We start from the raw sequence: 9,368 nt of genomic DNA on the forward strand, positions 1-9,368 counted from the left end.
TAATGAAGAAAGAGTCACAGGGCGGAAAGGAGTACCAAGAATAATGTTACTGCAAGATATTCCTCTGCTTCATAAGATCAACAGATGTAATGATTCATGTGTCTCAGAGGGTGTTCAGGGAATCAGAAAAAAGCTCAAAGAAATGAAATTAAGCAACCTTGGAACTACTTTGTCTCAACTTCTTTACTGTGAAATGACATTTGTCATTTCTGTCACTTTTCCTTATGGCCCTAGGAACTTCCTGATTGAACAGAAGAAAACAAGACCTCTTAGGATGCTACTGATCTTGCTCACATCTTTGAAGGGCCTGAAATGACCTTCTAAGGAGAGAAACAGATCAAAATGCAAACACAATGCATCACGTGGGACCCCTAGGAAAGGCCCCCATCAATGCGTGTGCAGACCATTTTTCACAGCCAGGGAGAAAAATGCTTTGTACTTTCATACAACATAAAAATAATACAATCACTCTGTCAAGTTTTGGTCTCCAAAGAACAAAATCTTGAGCATTTCCTCTAAGTCTAGACTCAGCAGAAACAACTTCATCCCTGGCTTTTTTAGGGTTGATGTCTGAGGACATAACACATGTGGATGATAAGCATGTGAGAAGTTGATGCTTTTCCACCATGAAAAGACAGAGGTAAACATGGTAATCTTGTGGGTTTTTTTTTTTAACATTAGCTACTTGGATTTTTTATTGGCTGAGCTAGTTTTACTGAAGTCTGGCTTCCTTGCCCCTTTTTGCACGTTAACTTTTGTTTTCCCTTTTGAAATACTTTTTGCCTCTGAAACTTGCATCGACAGATATAATAAATTAATTTGATTTCACAGTTTGAAAAAGCCATATACACATGTCACTTTTTGTAGAGCCACACAGAACATCTAAGAGGCCCAGAGCCCTGGTGGCTGCTTTGTCACGGCTCCATTTCAGGGCTAGCACCCTCCTTTCCCATCAAACTGTCCTCAGGGTCCTTGTCCACTCAGCCCCACCGGACAGAGAGGGCCTCATCAGAAGCATGGAAACACCATGGGTCTGTGCCACTTGGCCTGTGTGTATTCCTTTCAATCGACAGTTCTCAGCTTAATCTCCTTGCAGGCGTGTCTAACCTTGAGACTGCAGGTGGGCAAGAAGTGTTGTTGTGGGTCCTGGAGGACTTTGGTGACTTTCAAACTAAGTCTTCATCACCTAGGGTCATTTGTAGGACATGCATGTATTTAGAAGAAAATTTGGGATTCATGGCCTGATCCCTGAGCCAGCCATAATGTATTTGAAGCCACCTCTGCACAGAAAATTCAGGGCTGTGGTCACTACAACTGTCTGTCTGATTTCCATCTGGGGCCCTGAAACCCCTGAGGCTGCCTTCACTAAAGGAAGCTGTACCAGGAGGCGTCTTAGCTCTGACGGGGAGCCCTCACGTCAATGTGTCTCTGGTTCAATGTCAAAGCCCTGAGGTTCTATGGGCAACTTCACACGTGCCCATGGTCATCTGGCAGTTGTCTTCGTTATGCCTGTATTACACCTTAATTGAAGAAGCAGTGGTGAGGGTTTGCTAGCAGAGCACCTGCCACGTCCGTTGTTGAGCCTCAGTGAGAGAAGCTGAGTGCTGAATTCCCCACATATGGACCCGTCCACTGAGGAGAAAGGGTGACAGTTGTGCAAGACTTGGGAAGGTGTGGGCGCAGGTGCCTCTCCAGTGGAGTGCACTGCTGCGCACGTGGGCCGGGGCTGCTGGGTGGAGGGGTTTTGGTAGTCATCTGTGTTTTAAGTCTGTCGACACCCTTCTTTCTTCCTGGGGACTGGCCCTTGATGCTGCCCTGCACTATCAATCACATTGTTGTGCATGGGCTCCCTGCCACTCCCCCAGCAAAAAAACTGGGACTGGGCACGTGACCCAGGCTGACCTAAGCTGGGAACAGCAGTTGCTCCTGGATGAGCCCGTGATCCAAACCGTCCAGTGAAGGTCCTTGCCCAGACTGGTCTATGGAGTTCAGCAAGGGGGACTCGCTTCTGCTGGGCCTGGGCATGCCCAACTAGGGGGGCTGTGCAGCAGTGGCCTCCCCGCCCCGGGAGGGCCCTAGGAGAGGGAGAGACATGGGGGTTTGAATTGCGTGTAAAGACCCAGCCATGCCTGAATTCATTCCTACTATTTGAGTCTACAAATTCCTTCCCACATTTGTTTGTTTGGCTTGAGCTAGTTGGATTTGTGTTTCTGTCACTTTCAAGTAAAATAGTCCGGGCTTAGAGTCCCTTATATCGAGTCAGTTACCCTAGTGGTTAAAGACACAGATTTAGGGTCAGACTGCTTAATTTATGATCTTCGTTCCACCTCTCCAAATGCGAGACTCAGGGCAAGGCGCTAACGCTCCCACGTCTGTTTCCTTGGCTGTAAGACAGGCCAGCACCTCCCTAGGAGAGTCTGTTGGTCATGCCTAAGTGACAATGAGTAAGTTAAGCATCCAACATCCCTTGATTACTGTGACTGAGTCCTTTTAAGCCCTCCAAACTGTTGGATGCTCCAAACAAAAGCTTTTGTTTGGAAAGAATGTTCTTATCTTTGAAGCAGCTTTAAGTGTTAACTGTATAAATCTGAAGGCCTCTACTTACTTACAGGGAAACTTATCCAGAGAAAAAGACCACCACCATTCCCATTTCTCCAGACAGCTCTTTAAGAAGGAAATCCTCCTCATCCTAAACTTTCTGCTAAATTCCAAGGTAGAGTTATTTTAAATTAAGTGTGTGATAAGTAAATCCTTAGTGAGGCGGGGACGGAACCATAGGACGTCACCCTCACGGTCCAGCCACAGCGCCTCTTTGCTGAGCTGCAGGACGTGCGCTGTGGCGTCCATGATCGCTTCTTATACAATTACACTAGGCTTTCATTCACAGTGTGCAAATCCTTGTGGGAGGCTGCAGTGTTGTCTTTGTTTATTCATACACTATCTTGTTCCAGAAAGGATTTCTGATAGCTTATATAAGATTATAAAATAAAAACAAATAAGTGAAGAAATTGGGGAATAGAGAGTTGGAAAGCAAATTTAAGAGTGAGGTGGGTTAGACAGGCAGGTATAAAGTGAACCATAAATTTAACTCTGAGCTTTCTGACAGCTTATGGAAAGAGGGAAATACAAGCAGGGGTACGATAACCACGTCTTTGTATTCTGAAGCTTGGATATCTTGGGACCATGATGGCCCTGTGAAGACAGCCCCAGCTAATTCCTAGAGATGGTAAACCACTCACCCTCAAGCATCTTTCACAAACAAACCAACCACTCCCAAACCCACACCCCAACCACCTCCTCCACGGGGCCCTCACACTCCAAGCCACCCTCCCCCTATTCACCCAGGGCCAGGTATCAGACAACTAGGGACAGCCCCTGTGCCCAGGGCCCACTGAGGTTATTCACACTTACCAATCCCAAACCTACTTACCCTGTCTGCCTGCGCCTTTCCCACAGAAAGCACAGGAAAGGCGCGCGGCTGCATCCCCACCGCCCCCCTGCCTCCTAACTGTGCTGGTGCTTCCCTGCAGGGCCTGTGGGATGGCCCCATTTCTCGGGATCTGTGAGTTTACAAAACTTCGTCCTTCATGACAGATCTTTCCATGTCTGTGTGTCTTACCATACCTGAGTAAAACCAACCCCTGGTACGTTCTACAACAGCGATTCCTGGCATCCAGTGAGGAAAACAAGCCAGTCGCTCAGAAGCACAATTATTCACAAAAGTGAGGCAGAGGTCATTCCTCCCATGACCCTCTTAAAGAAGATGTTGTGTCACAGAGTAAGCAAGGTCTTCCAGGGCAAATCCACGGTGGAATGGCTAGTCCTGGGCCAGGATGCTTTCCACGGCAAGTGACCGAAAGCTGAAGGAGGGTTAAACACCACGTTCGGAGGCAGCACGGCTCCACGAATCTACGGCTCCAGGGGAGCTTGGTTTCTTTGTGATTTTGGGGTTTTTCTGCCTCACCTCTGAGCACTTTCTGAGACTCAGTAGATCTGTTTATCTTAACGTTGTAGGAAAACATTTTGAAAAGTTAACTAATCATTTTTATTCTTGGTATTCCTTTCTAGCCCATGGCCCTGCTTTCCAACATTAGAGGACAAGTTCAGAGCCAAAAAATGGAGTCATATTCTTAGCCTTGACTCTAAATAAAATAGGTTTGTGAAAACCACAGCAGAGATAACGTCTTGAAAGCTAAGGATTTCAATTGGCAAAAGCCTGGCTTTTGGTGAGGATCAAAAGGCTAAGAAATAAAGAGCGAAGTGTATGCAGTTTACCTGTGAATTGATGCGGGGTCGCCAAGCCGAAGAGTCAAAAGAAAGATTTCTTGGACTCTCAAGGTCTGGCAGTAGTGCTCTTTTATTTAGAGAATAGTGTGGAATAGCATGGGGACAGGACCCATGGGCAGTAAAGAGCTGCTGCCCTGTGTTGAGGGTTAGGGCTAAATTTATAAGGCATGGGTACGTGACTTATTTTTACTGGAAAAAGAAAAAATGATGTAAAAAGTCATTAAATGGTTTCACTGCAGATGGGGTCTGGTTATCGTGTGGTCGTATAACTTTAGATATGAACCTGGTCATACAGATGGGCATGTAGGGGAGGATGCCGTGGGCTTCTCTCCCTGGGGCAGCCCTAATCCACACCATAGAATCCATCGGGTCATATAGGTCGGCATGTAGGCCAGGTCACCTTGGGCTTCTCTCCCTGGGGCAGCCCTAATCCACACCATAGAATCCATCGGGTCATATAGGTCGGCATGTAGGCCAGGTCACCTTGGGCTTCTCTCTCTGGGGCAGCCTTGATCCACATCATGAACAACTGGTTGGAAGAATACTCGCCTAGCCCATTCTCTTCACCATCGAGTGAAGGGAGGAAAATTCTTTCTGGGCTGCAGGGAGGAGGGTAAGGTAGTAAGCAAGGCCACTGGTGCTGTGAGTCTCTGAGAAGGAACTCTGTGTCGGGCACACTCAGGCCAAATGAGCCACAAGAATGATAAGCTGGGGGACCCCTGAGCATCGGAGCCCTGCACTGGGGTGTGGCCCACACAGGCCAGAGCTCGGAGCAGCACCTAAGGGGGTCCTGGGTGGCCAAGGCTATGGTGCTCAAGATGGATCTTGGGAAGATGGATGGATGGATCAGGGAAATGGATAGATCAGGGAAAAGTCCTAAGACCCCAGGAGATCTTAAAACTGCTGAGAGGGTGGGGGGTGGGGGGTGCCTGGAAGAGCCTCATGGTTTTGGTGAGGAGGACATAGCTACTCGTAGAGTGGTGGACCTGGTGTCCAGGGCTATGGAAAAGCCGTGGAGGGTGCAGAGGCATGGCAATGAGGACCGCACAGAGGGGCCACGTGGGCAGAGATGGACTGAGGCCCATACTTCCTCCCCACAAGTGTGGCACTCCCGAGTCCCCCAGAGCCTTGATGCACCCCCAGGGCAGAGCAGGGAGAAACATCAGAACTTAAGTCCTGAAATGACTTCATAGTCATTAACAGAGTTTATTTGGAAACAACAAGATTATTTCTGCTCTTGGGAGAAGATATGGGCTCACGACAAAAGCAAAACATGATTATAGAAAATACTTTGGAAGAAAGTAGTCAAAATGTGCAAACTTCCAATTACAAGAAAATTAAGTACTGGGGATGCAATCAATGTACAACATGATGTTAACAGAGGTAACGCTGCTGCATGGTATGTTTGAAAGTCGTTAAGAGAGAAGATCTTCAGAGACCCCATCACAAGGAGAAAGACATTGTTTTCTTTTTTTTTGGTATCTATATGAGATGGTGGTCGTTAATTAAACCTGTGGTAATCATTTCACAATACATGTAAGTCAGATCATTATGCTGTACACGTTCCAGTTATACAGTGTTGTATGTCAATTATAGCTCAATAAAACCGCAAAAATATAAAATAAGATAAATAAAAATTTTAAAAAAGAAAAACGTTGTTTCCTTTTTGCCTGGCTCAGCTCACGGGCTGTGGGGAGCTCGGTGTGAGGCACTTTGGTATTTAGTGGAGAAACAGTTGTTTCACTCCGGCTTATACCTAGTTATTGATTATTAGCTCTAGGCAGGATAGAGCATGAGTCTCAAACTCTCTTTTATCTTTACAGGAAAATATTTTGTCTATATTTCCTCATTTTTATTATTTTTCAATAATAAACATTACTGCTGTGGCATTTATTCATTCAGCAAACAGTACTGAGGACTTCTTGGCACCCAGAGGCATGGATTAGGGTCATTTGTGAGTAAAAGACACAAAATATCAGTGACTTACACAAGATAGAAATATATTTCTCTTTCTCATAAAAGTCTGAGGACAGACAATTCAGGACTGGTGTTGTGGCTCTACTCCGCAAAGTCCTCAGACACCCAGGACTATCTATCTTGCTGTGCATGGCCTCAAGTCACACAATCACTTCCTGGTCCAATATGGCTGCTCAGGTCCAGTCATCACACATACATATTCCAGCTAGCAGGAAGGAGGAAGACAAAGGACATGACTAGCTGTCTTTTATGGAAAGCTCCTGGAAGCTTTCATGTGATACTGCTATTAACATATCATTGGTCCAAACTTGGTCAAAATATGTTGCTTCAAGGGTGACTCAGAAAAGTAATTTTTATACTGAGTGGCCCTGTGCTCAACTAAAAAGTGGGAGCTCTATAGAGATATAAAAAAGGAGACTGGTTTGGGGGGCTAACTAGCAATCTCTGACAAACACAGTACTTTAGGGATGTTTTATTTATGTCAATTTAATTCAATAGACATTTATTGGGCATCAGTGTGTGCCAGGCATTGGCAAGATGAGGTTTGGGGGTGCCCTCCTCACAGCCTTCATCCTATCATGCCGCTCTCCCTCTGAAGAGGCCACCACTTCCTCATCTCCTGATCTGACTTGGTTTTGCAGACAGATTTCTTTAAAAAATATCTCCCTTTAGCGATGTTGCCTGAGGCTGAACTCTGAGGGTAAACAATTCTGTTTTACCTACTTGATACTTTGATTCATTATGAGGAATCACCTAGCTCCAATTACCTCTAGGCCTTGAGTGTGAATCATCAATCAATATTCAATTTCTCAGACTCAGCATCACAGACTCTTCAAGCTGGAATGGTCCCAGAGAGCACTGAGACCAACGCCTCATTATGCACAAGTGGACACTTAAACCCCCAGTGGGGTGCAGAGGCTTGTCAGCACTCCCGGGTGTCTGGGGTTGGCGGCCCTCCCCAGCCCCCTCTGCCTCCCTCCACCATGGGAATGCCAGCACCCTGGCAGAGGTCTGTTACACATCACCAGGCAATGCCCAGGGAGGTTGTGACTGATGCTTCATCCTGTTGCTTAGTCCCCACGTGACTCGTCCCAATTCTGCAGACACACATTTCTGAGCCCTGCTTGAGGCGAAACTCAGGCTTGGATTTGTGTTGTCTTGCTCCCTGTGCCTCTCCCCTTCCTCCTCTCAGCTTCTCCTCTTTCCTTCCTACCCCATTCTCACTCCTCCAGCACTTGCCCACCTTTTTACCTGTCGCTGGGTGTAGGGAAAGGGGGCAGGTCTCCCGTGCACTTGGGCAGTCAGCGTGTCCTGGGTAGGCCAGGTGCATATAATCTTTCACCCTGATAGTGAACTTCTGAAGAGATACATGATTGGGTGGGTGTGTGAAGAGTTCAGATTATTCCTCTACTATGCCACTCTTACCTCTATGCAATGACCTTTCTTGAGGGAGGGAATGGCTGAAGTTACAACCAGGGGGCTGGGGATTGGCTGGGCCCTGGCACACATGAGGAGGCTGTCAGAGGTACTCTTGGCCTCTCACCTGAGCCCTTCCAGGAGGCAGGGTGCCAACCCCTGGTCACAGCCTCCAGCCTTCATGGAATCATGTGGAGCCCCATGCCGGGCAGAGGGTGGACCCTGCTGGGATCTGGAGGGGCCAGGCCCTCCTGAGAAGTTCCTCTCCTCCAGCTCCTGCAGCCCCTGTGCCCAGCCGCCGCCTGCCATGGGCCTCGCTGCCTCCAGTGTCCCAAGGTCCTGGGTGGTGTCCTCCAGCGGGGCCCGCTCTGGGAAGCAGGCTGCAGAAGCGTGGCCTTTCCAGGTCCAGGGCACTCGGGAACCATCTACCCTCCTGTCCTGAATCTCTGGGCGTTGCAGCTGGGTGGCAAGAGTTTACTCCTCCTGTGTGTGAGTAACTGAGATGTGTAAACAAGGTAGCGGAAAAAGTACAGAAAGAAAAAGAATCTGGGACCATCTTACCTCGATGGATACAAAATGAGCTCCCTTCTGGCCCACCCTTGGGGAAAGTGAAGATCAGATGTCTCTTGATCCAGGAATCATCTGAGTCAAGGTCCCAATCGGCACATGGCAGGGGGGTGGTCAGGGCCGTCAACACCCTGGTTTTGAACCATCCTTTAATGCACTGAGGTGGGTTATGTTTAGTGTCAGGGAAGGATTGTGTCCATTCTGATCCACAATGAGAGTGGAAGCTTTGCCCGATATGATAGAAGATCTTGTTTTTCACATGCTTTGTTGCTCTGCGTGTGTGTCTCCAGCGCATTTCAGAATTCCTCACAGAGAGAAGCAAATATTCAATCCTGAAAAAGAAAGGTGCTTCCCAGAAGTTCTGATGTCATTGCATCTGAAGTTAGTGCTGTCCTTATGACGTGAAGAAAAAGAATGGTTATTATTTGTGTTAGATACAGACTGGTGGGTGGCCTATTTCTTTGCAAGTCATCCCAAATGGAAGGGCTAACTGCTTCTCTGTCAAGCTATTTTCCTTGAATTCATTTCCAAAAACTTGCTCCTAGAGTTCCCCATCAGAAAAAGAACACACCATATTATTTCATAGAAGGGCAAGCATGGACCGAGAATTCCTGGTCCCCTAAACCTTGTCTACCACACTCTTCCCCGTCCCTGGCCACGTGCCTGCCAGGGTGGTGCACAGTGGTCCATGCTCACCATCACAGGAAGGCTGGGGCAGGGGAGGGCATTCTCCCTTCCAGACCCCATGCTCGCTTACAGGTCTCTGATAGGGCGCAGATGAAAGAGGGAGGAATTGTGGTCCGAGATCCCCCCTCCCCAACACACAGGTCCCAATCTAGTGCATTTTGGGTGTGGCTATGAGTGACATCATAACTATGTTTACAAAAGTGGCCCCTGGTCACCAACAGACAGAGCCCAGGGAGGCCCTTGAGATGGGGGTCCATTTGGCCACCCGTGAGATCTGCCCTTAAGGCCACACACACACGGCTTCCGTGGGACCCACTGAAGCCTGTTCTCCCACTTTTTCTTCTTCTGTCCTCCACTTCCTATAAGAGACTCCATGTTTAAGGTGTGGGGAGGGAGGTGGAGAGGAGGAATTAGACTTGGTTAGTGATTCTTCA

At 47.8% G+C, this 9,368-nt stretch overlaps 1 long non-coding RNA gene across 1 annotated transcript; it reads right to left on the reverse strand.

Moving 5' to 3' along the window:
- Nucleotides 1–6,721: 6,721 nt before the first annotated feature.
- Nucleotides 6,722–9,068, reverse strand: LOC139074804 (uncharacterized). The gene is made up of 3 exons (XR_011524605.1): nt 8,944–9,068; nt 8,242–8,640; nt 6,722–8,163 (listed from the first exon to the last, which is right to left on the reverse strand). It is a non-coding gene; the product is annotated as an uncharacterized lncRNA (long non-coding RNA).
- Between the last annotated feature and the right edge of the window lie 300 nt (nt 9,069–9,368).

The sequence above is a fragment of the Equus przewalskii genome, chromosome 1 (genome assembly GCF_037783145.1).
Source record: "Equus przewalskii isolate Varuska chromosome 1, EquPr2, whole genome shotgun sequence".
NCBI classification, from domain to species: domain Eukaryota; kingdom Metazoa; phylum Chordata; class Mammalia; order Perissodactyla; family Equidae; genus Equus; species Equus przewalskii.